Source organism: Pongo pygmaeus, chromosome 10 (genome assembly GCF_028885625.2).
Source record: "Pongo pygmaeus isolate AG05252 chromosome 10, NHGRI_mPonPyg2-v2.0_pri, whole genome shotgun sequence".
In the NCBI taxonomy this organism is placed as follows: domain Eukaryota; kingdom Metazoa; phylum Chordata; class Mammalia; order Primates; family Hominidae; genus Pongo; species Pongo pygmaeus.
This window is the reverse complement of record NC_072383.2, coordinates 86,523,131-86,540,499: the sequence shown is the minus strand read 5'-3', so window position 1 is coordinate 86,540,499 and position 17,369 is coordinate 86,523,131. Positions and strand designations below refer to the sequence as shown.

General features: G+C 40.8%; 2 pseudogenes; both read right to left on the bottom strand.

Annotated features, from left to right (window-relative positions):
* Positions 1-4,646: 4,646 nt before the first annotated feature.
* LOC129010755 (suppressyn-like) lies at positions 4,647-5,247 on the bottom strand (annotated as a pseudogene).
* A 3,294-nt stretch (positions 5,248-8,541) lies between these two features.
* LOC129010754 (transcription factor NF-E4-like) lies at positions 8,542-12,417 on the bottom strand (annotated as a pseudogene).
* Positions 12,418-17,369: the final 4,952 nt, after the last annotated feature.

Here is a 17,369-nt window from a genome sequence, read left to right as displayed (position 1 = left end):
TGAAGACTAGAATAACTACCTACTTCTTTGAAAGCACAGATATCTATATACAAGGATCAAGAACAATGAGGGACACATAACATTGCCAGACAGATTAAGTTGCCAGTGATTGACCCTAAAGAAATGAAGATATATGAAATGGCTGACAAGCAATTCAAAATAGCTATCTTAAAGAAGCTCAATACTTTGGGAGGCTGAAGTGAGCAGATTGCTTAAGCCCAAAAGTTTGAGACCAGCTTGGACACCATAGCTAAACCCTGTCTCTACAATAAATACAAAAATTAGCTGGACATGGTGGTGTGAACCTATAGTCCCAGCTACTCAGCAAGCAGAGGCAGGAAGATTGCTTGAGCACAGGAGTTTGAGGTTGCAATGAGTCATAATCACATCACTAAACTTTAGCCTGGGTGACAGAGTGAGATCCTGTCTCAAAAAGAAAAAGAAGACGAAGGAGAAGAGGAAGAGGAAGAGGAAGAGGAAGAGGAAGAGGAAGAAGAAGAAGAAGAAGAAGAAGAAGAAGAAGAAGAAGAAGAAGAAGAAGAAGAAGGAGAAGAAGAAGGAGAAAAAGCAGCAGCAGCAGCAGCTCAGTAAATGTCAGGAAAACACAGAAAAACAATATAATAAAACTAGAAAAATAATATGTGACCAGAATGAGAAATTTAATAGAGAGATTAAAATAATAATTTAGAAAACAAGCAGAAATCCTGGAGATAAAAAATACAAAGAACAAAATTAAAAAGGCAAGAAATAGCATCAATGGCAAAATTAATCAAGGAGAAGAAAGAATCAGTGAACTTGAAGATAGATTTTTTGAAAATAGACAGTCAGAAGAGAAAAAAAGCATAAAAAGAAATAAGGATTATAGGATTTTTGAGACAACATAAAAAAAGCAAGTTTTTGAATCATAGGAGTTCAATAAGGAGAAGGGAAAGATAAAGGGGTAGAAAACTTATTTTTAAAAACAGGAGCTCAAAACCTAAAGAAAGATGTAATTATCTAGGTACAGGAAGGTCAAAGGTCTCCAACCAGATTTAATTCAGATAAGACTACCCCAAGGCATATTATAACCAAACTGTTAGAAATGAAGCACAAAGAGAGGATTCTGGGAGCAGCAAGAGCAAAGAAATGAATAACATAAAAGAAAGTTTCAATATATCTAGCAGCAGATTTTCAGCAAAAATCTTACAGGCCAATAGAGAGGGAGATGATATATTCAAAGTGCTAAAGGAAAAAACCAGCCAACCAACCCTAACATATTAAGGAAAGCTGTCCTCAAGAAATGAAAGAGAGATAAAAATTTCCCCAAACAGAAACTAAGAAAGTTCATCACCACAAGACATGTCTTACAAAAAAAGCTAATGAGAATTCTTGAAGCAGAAAGAAAATAATTCTAAGGAGTACCATAAAAATATCTGAAAGTTTAAAAATCATTGATAAAAGTAAATATACAGTCAAATTCAGAATATTAAAACATTTTAACTATGGTGTATAACTCATTAAAATTTTTAGCATGAAAATTAATAATGTAAGCTATTAATAATTTTATAATAGCTATAATAATTTGTAAAAAGATCTAAATTATACCATCAAAACTCAAAATATTGGGGAGAAAGTACAGTAAAATTGAAGTGGGCTTTTTTTTGCAATAAACTTAAGTTGTTATCAGCTTAAAATAACCTATTATAGCTATGAGATTTTTCTTTATGCCATACATTAAGCACAAAGTAGAAGATCTATAGAGGATACTTACCCCAGAAAAGTAATAAATCAAAATATACTACCAGAAAAATTACTTAAAACACAAAGAGAACAACAGAGAAAGGAAGGAACAAAGGATCTATAACACAACTAAAAGTAACAAAATGGCAGTAATAAGTTCTTACCTATCAATAATTACCTTGAATGTAAGTGGATTAAATTCTAGCATCAAAAGACACAAAGTGGCTGAATAGATTAGAGATAAAAACAAGACCCAACTATATACCGCCTACAAGAGACTCACTTCATCTGTAAAGACATACATAGACTTAAAGTGAAGGGATGAAAAAAGATATTCCATGAAAATAGAAACCAAAAAATAGAAGGAATAATAATACTTTTATCCAATAAAATAGACTTTAAGTCAAAAAATTTTTTAAAAAACAGAAAAGTTTATTATATAATGATAAAGAAGTCCATTCAGTAGGAGGATATAGCAATTATGAATATACATGCACTCAATATTGGGACACATAAATATGTTAAGCATTATTAACAGATCTGAGGGGAGACATTGGCTTCAATGCCTAATATTATGGGATGTCAACACCACACTTTCAACAATAGACAGATCACTCAGACAAAAATCAATAAGGTACACTGAATTGAAACTACACTCTAAATCAAATGGATCTAACAGACACACATAAAGAACATTCCATTTAACAGCTACAGAATACACACTCTTCTCGACAGTACATGAAACATTCTCCAAGATAGGTCATGTGATATGACACAGAACAAATTTAAACAAATTTAAGAAGACTGATATTATATTAAGTATGTTTTCTGATTGCAATGGTATTAAAACTAAAAATAAATACAGAGAAAACTTCAGAAAATTCACAAGAACATGGAAATTAAACAACATACTCCTGACCAAACAGTGGGTCTGATATCATTGGGCTCTGTGTCCCAACTCAAATCTCACCTTGAATTGTAATAATCTCCACATGTCAAGGGTGAGACCAGGTGGAGATAATTGAATCATAGGAAGAGTTTCTCCCATGAAGTTCTCATAATAGTGAGTGAATTCTCACAACAGCTGATGGTTTAATAAGGGGCTTCCCCCTTTGCTTGGCACTCATTCACTCCTGCTGTCTTGTGTAAAAGTGCCTTCCACTATGACTGTAAGTTTCCTGAGGCATCTCCAGCCATGCAGAACTGTGAGTCAATTAAACCTCTTTTCTGAAAGGCTCTCGTAGTGGTTCAAACCCCGAGAACTTGCCAACAAATAACACAAGGCGATGTGGAGAAACACGCTGTTTTAATGAGCACCTGGGTGCAGATGGGCTGAGGCCTAAAATGGTGTCAGCCCCAGGTGAGGGCGCGGCAGGGGTTTTATAGTCTCCTGTAAACAAGAAGTGTCCCAGTTTGACCTAACTGCTACGTGGTACCCTGATGGCTCCCTCTCTTGATCTCCAGGGGGTACATGTCTTCCAGCCAGCTCTCTTCCTGCTTCTTCTATCTCGCTGATGCATGCTGCTGATGCAAGTGGCTTTGTGCCTTGGGACTGGGCCTGAGAAGGGAGGAGTTATTCATCCCCCCAAACTTTCAGGCCCTGGGGAGAAACTTTAATTCCTGTCTATTTGGTTATAGAAAAGGGAAAAGGGACAACTTTCTCAATAACTACTTCAGGTATGACATAGGGGGTGGCATGGGCACCTCGGAAAAAAGAAAAACTTGATTTTTGGGGTATTCTTGAGAGACGGGTTGGTATCCATTGTGTCATTGTAGCAGGAGCATCATCTGGATTGTCTGGCAGTTAACTGCAGTTTCAATAAGTTTTAATGGCTTTCATTATCAGTGGGATAGGGGAGAAACAGGAGGAACCCAGTGATGAAGATTACTGTCTGTACCAGTGTTTTAAATCCTCCTAAATTAGAGAGCCACCCTCCTGGAAGGTTTGTCGGGTCCCATCCCTTCCAGGTTTGCACTGGTACATGGGCTACTTTTCTGATGTTTGTGGCAATCTCTAGAACCGCTTTTCCGTTATAGTCCACGTTAAGACAACAATTGGAGATATTAAACTTACCACAGACCTCACCCTCTTCTGCTAATAAGTAGTCTAGTGCTAGCCTGTTTTGATAAATTCTCATGTGCATTTGGTTTTGTTGTTGTGCAAGCATTTCCAGGGCTGAGGCAGTTTGGTTAGTGATTACCTCTAGAACAACTTGTAGAATAATTATTCTATTTAGCCTATATATGGGAGTGTGATAACCCCATGAACCATCCTCAGCCCAAGTGGCAGGGCCATAATATTCAAGGATCCATTGCAGAGGCCACTTGACCTCTCACCATCTTTGGCTTCCTCCTACCTTTAAGGATTGTTTTTCTCTGTTTAGATTATCATATATGGGGATTCCAAGGGTGTTGCCTGCCTGCTTTGGAAGTAAAAAGAATCCAGGTTTAACTATGCCTAGGAAGCAAGTACCCTCCCAGTGATAAGGTAGCCATGAGTAAGCCTGGGTTCCACATATCCAAAATAATCCTTCAGGGGCAATCCATTGTAGGCTGGTGTTCATAGGATTGTCCCATCGCACACTTAGGCAGGGGTATGCAGCACAAGGGTTAGTGATGTTTGTACAGTACCAGGCCTTTTTTTACAAGACACAGTTGAGGTAGCTTAAGTTAGAAGGAGACCAGGCTCCTTGGGGTAACCTTGGCCACCACTCTGCTGTGGAGGTGTTGACTGTTAGGGTTTGGTGACAGGGGCTTTCACCTACGGTGTGATGGGTTTCATCAGTCCACTTGTGGATTATGCACACCACCCCTCTTACTGGGTTGGTAAGTGTCTAGGACTGTGGGTGTTCCTGAGGACTGAAAGTGAGGCTGGGGTTTTGGGATGCTAGTAATTAAGGGGAAATGTCTATCCCATACCACAGCTACTATTCACTCATACGAGCTCCCTTGCATACCCAGCAATTGGACACGTTCATGGTAAATGTGATGCTTTCTCCTAGATCTACAGTTTTTTCCTGACTTGGGAAGGGATACATCTGCTTGTAGTTTTGTATAAAGGCATGGAAATACCATGGGTGATTTTGGATGGGTGGTGGGGGGAGTTGTTTGTTTTGGCTTTTGCTTTGGCTATAATCTGTTCTCTATGTCCTCTAGCACTTGAGTATTTATTCCTCATTGTCCAATTTTGGTGAAGCAAAGCCACTGCTTACCTTTTGGACATATAGCCCCATTACAAAAGCCAGATACTCCTGGATTTTTTACTTTACAATAACCTTTCCCTGATTCAACACATTTCTCAATTAAGTTTCCATAACAGGATTTTTCTATATGAGTATGGTAAGTAAATGATTGTTGCATTTTTCCTCCACAGTGGAAAGACTGATAACACTCACAGCAGCTCGGAGGGGCTGCTGTGGACAGCAGGGCAGCTACTGACAACATTAGGATTGTGATGAGAGATATTCCTGTATTAAGACTTTTGGTTGGAAGTGAGGTACAGCAGGCAGTTGGGTAGATATAGGCCATTTCTAAAAGCAAGTGATTAGTCTTCCTCATCTTTTGGCTCTAAGAAAAAAAAATTTGGTTAATTTAAGCTTGGTAGGAGAAATTGGCCAGGATGACAACTTTGCTTTTAATGTTTTGGAGGAAGAAGTAGCCTTGGGGGTGAGCTTGACCCTGGTGCGATGGATCCAGTGAGGGAGTTCTTGGACTCTAACTGCAGTTGGCATGCTGAGTATCATAGTGTAGGGGCCTGTCCACTTCAGTTGTAGCTTTTTGTGAGGGTCAGGTTGGCAAATAAGTACTTCTGTGCCTGCAAGACAGTTATGTTGAGAGGACAAGGAGGTGTCAACAGGGAGAGGCATGACCTCATTTGCGGCTTCACAAATGAAAGATCATGTCTGGATTAAGGAGGGGAGGATTACCCGGGCAAGATTTTCAAGTAGACTTCACTCACATGCTGCCCTATAAATGGCTCTGCTATCTTCTAGTCTTTGTTTGTACTTTCTCCAGGTGGGTAGAAGCATTCCCAACAACTTCAGAAGGTGCAAATGTCATCACAGAAACTCTCACCATACATATAATTACCCACCAGGCTCTGGGCTTGGTGGATATGAAAAGGCAGCAGCCAGAGGGAACCCTGGGATGACACTGAATGGCAGATAGAGCAGGACTGAGTAATTTCTCAAACACGGCTGGAAAGGTGAGGACAAGTGAGAATAGGGCGGAGAAGTTGCAAGAGAGGTTTGTAACCAACATGGAAGAGTTGTGGAGGGTTTTGAGGATAGGGATTATTTGTGAGTGAGGAAGAATGAAACGCCCTTCCTTAACATACTGTGGTCTTTGCTTTTGAAGGTTTTGGGCTTGGAAGTCCTCCTTTTCTTCTGAGAAGTAAAGAGGAGAGAACAAGGACAGGGACAGAAACTGGCCTTACACAGGTTGTAGGGCTACTTGTTTGGCTACCTTATCTGCTTAGCATTTCCAGCCAATATAGGATGACTGGGGTTTGGTGGCCCCTGCAATGTATGATGGCAACTTTCTGCAGGAGTCTGGCAGCTTGAAGGAGTTTGCTGATGAGAGAGCCATTTATGACAGGAGTGTTTTTTGCAGTTAAGAAACTCCATTCTTTCCAGATGGATGAGTGTGAGTGCACTATATGGAACACATAATGAGAACCTGAATATATGTTAATTTGTTGTCTGCCTGCTAGAGTGAGTGCTTGAGTGAGGGTGATGAGTTCAGTTTTTTGGGAAGTGGTTCCTAGGGGGAGCAGACTGGCTTCAACAGTGTGTGGGGTGTAACACTATAGCATAGACAGCATGTTGGCATCCTTGATATAGGAAGGAGCTGCCATCTACAAACCAAGTAAAGGAGGCATCTGGAAGGGGTTGGCCTGTTTGTTAGGTTTGGAAAAGTTATAAGAAATGTTTGAACAGTGTCTATACAGAAGTGTGCAGGGTCTTGGGAGGCAGTAGCTTCAGGTAAGAGCATGGCCAGTTTAAACAGGAGCTGGTTAGCACAGTGATTTGGAGAGTTTCTATGAATAAAGCATACAGTTGGAGGAGCCATGAGGCAGAGATGAGACTTAGTACACTGCAGTGAGCTAGCATGTCTTTGATGTTATGGGTTGAATAAACTGTTAGGTTGGCATGAAGAGATAGTTTTAGGCTTTCAAGGGTGAGGACAGCATCTGCCGCCAGTGTTTGGAGGCAAGCAGGCCATCCGAGAACTGTGGTTTCAAGCTGTTTGGAGAGGTAGGTGATAACCTGGAGGGTAGGTCCCTTAGACTGGGTTAGAACACCTAGTGCAACTCCACATCATTCATCAGTATAGAAGGAGAAAGGTTTGGTGAGGTCTGTGGGAGTAGGTGATAACCTGGAAGGTAGGTCCCTTATACTGGGTTAGAACACCTAGTGCAACTCCACGTTGTTTGTCAGTATAGAAGGAGAAAGGTTTGGTGAGGTCTGGGGGAGTGAGGATGGGGGCTGAGATGAGAGGCTTTTGGAATAGGCTGTGCAGGGTTTAAAGGTTCATGGAGAGGGCCTTTAGCAGCTTGGTATAACGGTTTGGCAAGTAGAGCGAAGGAGGGAACCCAAAGCCTAAAATATCCCACTAATCCTTGAAAAGAGAGAATTTCTTCCTTAGTTTGCAGAGGTGGGAGGGACTGGAGGAGGGATATGCAGTCAGTTTTGAGCTCTTGGGTTTGCAGGGTAAATGCTAGGCCTAGGTAGGTAACTGAGGGAGTGCATATTTGTGCTTTTTTAGGGGAGACCTGATACGCCTGCTTTGCCAGGAAGTTTAAAAGAGAGATAGTATGGATATTGCAATCTTTGAGAGAGACTACACAGAAGCAGATCATCAACATATTGAAAGAAAGTGGACAGTTTTAGGGATAAGGTACAGAGGTCGTAAACAAGGTCCTGTCCGAAAAGGTGGGGGCTGTCTCTAAAACCTTGAGGTAGTATGCACCAGGTGAGCTGATGTGAAAGGTGGGTGTAGGGGTCTTCCCACGTAAAGGCAAAGAAGTCTTGAGAATCGGGGTGCAAAGGAATTGTAAAAAAAAAAGTACCCTTTAGGTCTAGGATGGAAAAATGGGTGGTACTGGAGGGAATTGTGGAAAGTAAAGTGTATGGGTTAGGAACTACTGGACATACTGGGAGTACAGCTTGGTTAATGAGCCTGAGGTCCTAGACTAAGTGATAAGTTCCATCTGGCTTTTTAACAGGTAGAATTGGTGTGTTAAAAGGGGAGTTTGTTGGGCAGAATAGGTGACTGGAAGGAGGTGAAAATGATAGGCTTTAGGCCTGCAAGAGCTGCTTGGGTGATTGGATACTGCTTCTGTGAAAGAACTGGGTGGGGTTTTTAAGGGTAGTGTGGATGAGGGTGTGGTGTTTTGCAAATGAGGGTGTGGAAGTATCCCAAACAGCAGGGTTAACTACAGATGGCGGATAAGCAAAGGGTGCATATTTTAGGGTGGGAGTTGGAGGAGTAGAATAAAGCTAGAAGCACTGGAGGGGTCTGTGTGGATGTGTTGGTTACCATGGGGAATGTGGAAGTGGAGAGTAGTGTGGAGTTTTGAAAGGATGTCTCTGCCTAGGAGTGGAGTTGGGCATGAGGGCAGGATTAAGAAAGAGTGAGTGAAGGAAAAGGTTTGAAGGGAGCAGAAGAGTGGAGGGGTGACTCAGGGTTTGGAGACTTGTCCATCAATACCCACAACAGAGACTTTGGAGGACTGGGTGGGTCCTGAAAAATTAGGTAAAGCAGAGTAGGTTGCCCTGGTATCAATTAAAAGATATACTGGCCTACCTGCCACCATCAGGGTTACCCTTGGCTTGGATGAAGAGATGGTAGTTGCCAGGGCATCCATTCCAGGGCACCATCAGTCTTCAGTGGCAAGGCCAATGAGATCCAAGTAGGAGGTATTGGCCAGCTCAGGAAGAGATGGGGGTGGTCCTTGCAGAGGCCACTCACAGTACGACTTCCAGTGGGCCCTCCGCAGATAGGGCATGGCCTGATGGGCTTAGCTGGGTTAGGGCATTTTCTGGACCATTGGCCTTCACTGCCGCACTTGAAACAGGTGCCAAGTGGAGGTGGATTACTAGGAGGCTTCCGTGTGGAGCTGTGGCCCCGTGGGCCTGCAGGGCCCCTGATGGCAGAGGCAAGCATTTGAAATTCTGCCTGTTTTTGCCTTTTATCTTCCTCATCATGATTGTTAAAGACTTTGAATGCTAAATTAAGAAGGTCTCATTGTGTGGTTTGAGGGCCATCATCAAGCTTCTGAAGCTTGCACCAGATATCAAGGGTGGATTGGGAGATGAATCAAACATTCAAGATAGTGGTTCCTTCTAGGTTGGCTGGGTCTAGGTTGGTATATTTTCTTATAGCTTCAGTTAAACGAGAGAGAAAAAGGGCTGGATTTTCATCAGGACCTTGGGTGATCTCTGAAAGTTTTCATAGTTTGCCGCTTTATGGGCACCCTTTTTGAGTCCTGCAAGGAGATACACAATCATGTGGTCTCAATAGCAGTGTCCAGGGGCCCATCTTGATAACCTCAGTGGGGGTCCTGGCTGGGGACTGCCTCTGTGCCAGTAGGCTGGATCAGAGCCTAGTGAGGAATTGTATCAGCATATGCCTGAGCTAAGGTCCAGATATGGTCCCAGTCTTCTGGAGTGAGGGTGGAAGAGAGGATAATATAGAGGTCATGCCAAGTTAGTTCATAAGACTGGGTGAAGTACTGAAACTCTCTAATATAAGAGGTAGGATTTTCTGGATATGAACCGAGTCTTTCATTAATTTGAGAGAGATCAGTGAGGGAGAAGGGAACACGAACTCTAACAATACCTTCAGTTCCTGCTACTTCCCAAAGGGGGCACTCTAGCACAGGTGCTGAAGTAAGGATGGGGCATGGGTCAAAGACGGCACCTGAGCGAGTATGGATGGGAGAGAAGGAAGAACCTGGAAGTGGTTCCTGTTGAGGGTTTGAAGGGGTAAGGGGGGTTGAGCTAATAAGCAGTGGAGAATAGATAGGGGTTTAAGGTGGTGGGATGGGTTTATAGGCCTCAGGAGAGGGCAATGAGGGAGAAGAATGGGTACAGGCAGTGCTAGAATTGTCCTGATGAGAGGACAGTGTAGGAAAAGAAGTGGATACTCTTGGAGGCGGTGCTGGATGGGAAGATGGCAGCTGGGAAGGTGCTGGCTGAGAAGATGGCTGCTGGGAAGATGGCAGCTAAGAAGAAAAAGAGAAGGCTTGGGGGATTAAAGACGGTGGTTGAGAGAGAGAGGTAAGGGCTGGGAGGGGTGGACAGCAGTCTGCTGGATCAAACCAGGAAAAAGAGGTAGGGTCGGGAGGAGAAAGGCGTTTAGGGCGGGAATAATGGAGAAGGAGGATTTGAATAGGTGAGCAAGAATTGCAGAAGTCAGGTTGTAATTTGAGTGTGAAAAAGGCCTGGACATAAGGAATTTCTCCCCGTTTTTCCCAGTCGTCAGCAATAGTTGCTTAAGTCAATTAAAATTGTAAAGTTGAATGTTCCATTTGAGGGCCATTTGGACCCATTATCCAATTCGTACTGTGGCCAAACTGAATTGCAATATAAAAGACAGGTCACTTAGGGTGGATATCTTACCCGAGGCCTAAGGTTTGCAGGTTTTTTATGAGGCAGCCTAGAGGGCTGTCCTTTGGAATGGAAGACAGGGAATTTCCCATAACAAAGGGTACACTCGGGAGAACAAGGAAAAGGAGACCGTCCTGGATGGACGCAGGGAGACGATAAAAGGAGCAATCCTCACTGCTGCCTTTTTCGTTCCTAGAACAGGATCAAATGGCTTAGAGTCGTCCCCCTAAGACCAGATGATCAGCGAGTGCTTCACACATGCCGGAGCCTTCTTGGACTAACGTTGGATTTTTGGACCAGAGAAACCAAGAGAGGCCGTGCGGATTTATCTCTGTTAACCAGGCTCCCAGGAAACTTACCAGTAGGTGAGATCAGTGATCAATGTGCATGCACAGAGAGGTGACTGGAGGCTGAGGAGCTTCCTTTGTCCAGCTGCTGTGGCCTGCTCTCTGGGGTGGAGGGATAGATCCACAGGGCGCATGGACCAGAGCCCGTCTCAGGTTTCAGCACCTGATGCAAGGCTCTTGTATTAGTTTGAACCCCAAGAACGCACCAACAAACAACACAAGGTGGTGTGGAACAACACACTGTTTTAATGAGCGCCTGGGTGCAGATGGGCTGAGGCCTAAAATCGCATCAGTGCCAAGTGAGGACGGGGTATGGGTTTTATAGTCTCTTGTAAACAGGAAGTGTCTCAGTCTAATGTAACTGCTACATGTTACCCAAACAGCCTCTCTTTCTCGATCTCCAGTGGATATGTGTCTTCCGGACAGCTCTCTTCCTGCTTCTGCTATCTTGCTGATATACACTGCTGGTGCAAGTGGCCTTGCACCTTAGGACTGGGCCTAAGGAGGGAGGAGTTATTCATTCCCCTGAACTTTCAGGCCGTGGGGGAGAATCTTTCATTTTCTTTATAAATTACCCAGCCTCAGGTATTTCTTCATAGCAGCATGAGAATAAACTAATACAGTAAATTGGTACTGGGAGTAGTAGGGTGCTGCTGTAAAGATACTCGAAAATGTGGAAGTGACTTTGGAAGTAGGTAACAGGCAGAGGTTGGAATAGTTTGGAGGGCTCAGAAGAATACAGAAAAATGTGGGAAAGTTTGAAACATCCCAGAGACTTAGAGGGCTCAGAAGACAGGAAGATGTGGGAAAGTTTGGAACTTCTTGGAGACTTGTTGATCAAATGGCTTTGACCAAAATGCTGATAATGATATGAACAATAAAGTCTAGGGTGAGGTAGTCTCAGATGGAGATGAGAAACTTGTTGGGAACTGGAATAAAGGTGATTCTTGCTATGCTTTAGCAAAGAGAATGGCAGCATATTGCCCCTGCCCTAAAGATCTGTTGAACTTTGAACTTGAGAGAGATGATTTAGGGTATCAAGTGGAAGAAATTTCTAAGTAGCAAAGTGTTCAAGAGGAAGCAGAGCATAAAAATTCAAAAAATTTGCAGCCTGATGATGCACTAGAAAAGAAAGACCCATTTTCTGAGGATAAATACAAACCTACTGCAGAAATTTGCATAAGTAACAAGGAGCAGAATGTTAATCACCAAGACAATGGGGAAAATGTCTCTAGGGCATGTCAGAGACCTTCATGGCATCCTCTCCCATCAAGACTTAGAGGCTTAGGCAGGAAAAATTGTTTCCTGGGCCAGGCCTAAGGCCCCCTGCTCTGTGGCTCTGTGGGGCCTTAGAATATAGCGCCCTGAGTTCCAGCTGTTTCAGTTCCAACTGTGGTTAAAGGGGGCCAAAGTACAGCTCAGACCATTGCTTCAAAGGGTGAAAGCCCCAAAACTTGGTGGCTTTTACACGGTATTGAGTCTGTGGGTGCACAGAAGACAAGAAGAGAGGTTTGGGAACCTCCACCTAGATTTCAGAGGATGTGTGGAAATGACTGGATGTTCAGGGAGAATTTTGCTGCAGGAGCAGGACCCTCATGGAGATCCTCTGCTAGGGCAGTGTGGAAGGAAAATATGGGGTTGGAGTCCCCACTCAGAGTTCTCACTGGGGTACTGCCTACTGGAACTGTGAGAAGAGGGCCACCATTCTCCAGACCCCAAAATCGTAGATCCACTGACATCTTGTACCATGTGCCTAGAAAATCTGCAGGCATTCAATGCCAGCCCATGAAAGCAGCCAAAGTGGGACTGTATCTTGCAAAACCACAGAGGCGGAGCTGCCCAAGGCTGTGGGAACCCACCTACTGCATCAGCATGACCTGATGTGAGACATGGAATCAAAGGAGATCATGTTGGAACTTTAAAGTTTAATGGCTGTCCTAGTGGATTTCAGAATTGCACAGGGCCTGTAGCCCCTTTGTGTTGGCCAGTTTCTCCCCTTTGGAACATGTATATTTACCCAAGGCCTGTACCCCTATTGTATCTAGGAAGTAACTAACTTGCTTTTTAACAAACAGGCTCATAGGCAGAAAGGACTTGCCTTGTCTCACATGAGACTTTGGACTTGGACTTTTGAGTTAATACTGGAATAAGTTATGACTTTGGGGGACTGCTGGAAAGGCATGATTGCATTTTGAAATGTGAGGACATGAGACTTGGGAGGGGCCAGGGGCAGAATGACATGGTTTGGCTCTGTGTCCCCACCCAAACCTCACCTTGAATTGTAATAATTCCCACATGTCAAGGGCGGGACTAGGTGGAGTTAATTGGATCATGGGGGTGGTTTTCCCCATGCTGTTCTCATGATAATGAGTGACTTCTCACAGCTCTGATGGTTTTTTAAGGGGTTTCCCCCTTCGCACCACGCTCATTCTCTCTCCTGCTGCCCTGTGAAAATGTGCCTTCTGCCATTGTTGTAAGTTTCATGAGGCCTCCCCAGCCACACAAAACTGTGAGTGAATTTAATCTCTTTTCTTTATAAATTACTTTATAAATTCTTCATAGCAGCATGAGAATGCTCTAATACCAGGTCAATGTAAAAACTAAAAGATAAACTAAAGAGTTTCTTGAGACAAACAAAAATGGAAACACAGCATACCCAGATATAGAAAATACAGCAAAAGCACCACTAAGGAAGTTTATTGTAATACATGCCTACATCAAAAAAGAAGAAAGGTCTCAAATAACCAGTTGTTGCATCTAAAGCCACTAGAAAAACAAGAACAGACTAAGCCCAAAATTAGGAGCAGGAGGGAAATAATAAAGATCACAGCAGAGATAAATGAAATAGAGACTATGAAAACAACAGAAAAGATCAACAAAATTAAGAATTGGATTTTGAAAAAGATGAACAAAATTGACAAACCTTTGGCTAAACTAATTAAGAAAAAAAGGAAGACAAATAAAATTAGAACTGAAAAAAGAGACATTACAACTGATACAACAGAAATGCAAAGGATCATAAGAGACATTTATGAACAATTATATGTAAACAAATTAGAAAACCTAAAATAAATAGAAAAATTTATTGACACACACAACCTACCAAGACTAGAATATGAAGAAATATCTTAACAGATCAACAATGAGTAAGAATATTAAAACAGTAATTTTTTTAAAGTTTCCCATCAAAGAAAAGCCCAAGACATAATTGTTTTACTGCTGTATTCTATCAAACACTTAAGGAAATAATACCAATTCTTCTCAAACTCTTCTAAAATATTAAACAGGAGAGAATAGTTTCAAACTAATTATTAAGAGGTCAGCCTCACCTTCACAACAAAGCCAAACAAAGATGTTATAAGAAAGAAGACTACACTCCAATGTCCCTGATAAACATAAATGTAAAAATCATCAACAAAATACTAACAAACCAAATTCAACAGCACATATAAAGTTTATTCATGGCCAGGTGTGGTGGCTCACACTTGTAATCCCAGCACTTTGAGAGGCTGAGGTAGGAGGACAACTTGAGCCCATGAAGTTGAGGCTCAGTGAGCCATGATAGTTGAGGCTGTAATGAACCATTATTGCACCACTCCATTCCAGTCTGGGCAACAGAGCAGCATCCTGTCTCTGAAAAAATAAAAAAAAGAAAAAGGAAAAAGATCATGACCAACTAGGATTTGTCCCTGAGATGCAAGGATGGTTCAACATACATAGATCAAAAAACGTAATACAATTCATTGATAAAATGAAGTACAAAAACCACATGATCATTTCAATAGATGCAGAAAAGGCATTTAACAAGATTCAAAATCCTTTCATGATAAAAATAAAAATTATCAACAAATTAGTTATAGAATGAATGTACCTCAGCACAATAAAGGTCATATATGACAAATCCACAGCTAATATTATAATCAATGTGCAAATGTTGAAAGTTCTTCCTTTAAGATTTGAAACAAGATGAGGACCCTTCTTCAAAGACACTTCTATTTAATATAGTACTGGAGGTGCTAGCCAGAGCAATTAGGCAAGAGAAAAACATAATAGGCAACCAAATTGGAAAGGAAGAAATTAGATTATCTTTATGCAGATGAAATGATCTTACATATAAAACCCAAAGACTCCATCAAAAAACTGTTAGAAGCCTGAGCAACATAGTGAGACCTCATATCTACAAAAAATCAAAAATTACTCAAAAGTGGTGGCACACACCTGTATCCCAGCAAGACTGTGTCTCAAAAACAAAAGAAAATGAAAAAATTGTTAGAACTAGTAAGTGAATTCAGTAGTTTCAAGATAAAAAAAAAATAAGCATACAAAAGCAGTGGAGTTTCTATGCACTAACAGCAAATGATCTGAAAAAGAAATCAAGAATATAGTTTCATTTTAAATAGCTACAAAAAATAATAAATACTTAGGATAAATTTAGCCAAGGAGCTAAAAAATGTTCACACTGAAACCTATTGAACATAATAAAAGAAACTGAAATAGACACAAACAAAAGGAAAGATAACTCATGGTTATGGATTTGAAAAATTATAATTATTAAAATATCCATACTACCCAAAGTGATCTAAAGAGTTGATATGGTCTGGCTGTGTCCCCACCTAAATCTCATCTTGAATTGTAATCCTTACAATCCCAATGTGTCACAGGAGGGATCTGTATCATGGAGGCAGTTTTCCCCATGCTGTTTTCATATAGTGAGTGAGGTCTCTTGAGATCTGATGGCTTTTTAAGGCACACTTCCCCATTTGCTCTTGTCTTTCCTGCCACTTTGTGAAGAAGGTGCCTGCTTCCCCTTCTGCCATCATTGTAAGTTTTCTGAGGCCTCCCATCCATGCAGAACTGTAAGCCAGTTAAATCTCTTTTATTTATGAATTATCCAGTCTCAGGTAGTATCTTTCCAGCAGTGTAAGAATAGACTAATACAAGAGTCAATGCAATTTTTATCAACATACAGATGGCATTATTCACAAAAATAGAAAAAAGGATCCTAAAATTTATGCAGAACCAGAAAATACATCATATAACCAAAGCAACCTTAAGCAGAAAGAGCAAAGCTGGAGGTATCACACTACCTGACTTCAAAATGTATTACATAACTATGGTAACCAAAACAGCATGGCACTGGTATAAAAACAGACACGTAGACCAATGGAACAGAACAGAGAGCCTAGAAATAAATACACATATTTACAGCCAACTAATACTCAACAAAGTTGCCAAGAACACACGATGGAGAAAGAACAATCTCTTCAATAAGTGATATTGGCAAAATTAGATATTCACATGCAGAAGAATAAAATTAGCCTCTGATTTCACACCATATATAAAAATCAATTAAAATGGACTAAAGGCATACATGTGAAACCTAAAACTATAAAACTGTAAGAAGAAAACATAGAGGAAAAGCTCCTTGACATTACTCTGAGCAATGACTTTTTAATATGACCCTAAAGGCACAGGGAACAAAAGCAAACACAGACAAATGGGGTTATATCAAATGAAAAAGGTTATGTATAGCAAAGAAAACAATCAACAGAATGAAGAGAGAACCTACAGAATGGCAGAAAATATTTGCAAACTGTACATTTGATAAGAAGTTAATATCCAAAATATATAAGGAGCTCAAACAACTTGATAAGAAGAAAATAACTTAGTTGAAAAAATGGGCAAAATACCTGAATAGACATTCATCAAAAGAAAACATACAGTGACTAATAAGTATATTTTTTAAATGCTCAACAACACCAATCATCAGGGAAATACACATTAAAACCACAATGAAATAGCTCACATCTGCTCAAATTCTATTAACAAAACGACCAAAGATAATTGTTGTCAAAGATGTGGAGAAAAAGGAACCCTTGCACACTGTTGATAGAAACGTAAGTTAGAACAATCATTATGGAAAAGAGAAAGAAATTTATCAAAAAATTGAAAATAAAGATCTTGCAAGTTATCACAACAAAGAAGTGATAAAGGTTTGAGGCGACGGATATGCCAACTACCCTGGTTTGATCATTGCACATGTATTCATATAATATATTGAAACATTACATATACCACCATAAACATGTACAATTATTATGTGTCAATTATAAACAATTTTTTAAATTTCAAAAATAATTAAAAATAGAACTATCGTATGATCCAGCAGTTCCACTATGGGATATAAGAAATAACGATACATCAGTATGCCAAAGAGATATCTGCACTCCCGTGTTTATTGCAATGTTATTTACAATAGATAAAGAATCAACCTAAGTGACAATAGGTGAATAAAGAAAATATAGTATATATATATAAATATATATATATACACGCACACACACACACACAATGGAACAGCCTTACAAAAAATAAGTAGTGTCACTTGTGGCAGTATGGATGAACCTGGAGGTTGTCAAGTGAATATTAAGTGAAATAAGCCAGGAACAGAAAGACAAATAGTGCATATGTGGACTACAAAAGAACTGATGTCATAGAAGTAGAGAGTAGAATAGCGGTTCTTGGGGTTTTGGTGGCTGAAGGTGGGCATTGGGAAGATGTTTGTCGAAAGATAAAAAATTTCAGTTACACGGGAAAAATAAGTTCAAGAAATCTATTGTACAATATGGTTATTACATCTAATATATATATAATATATTAATGTATATAAATAATATATTCAACAATACAT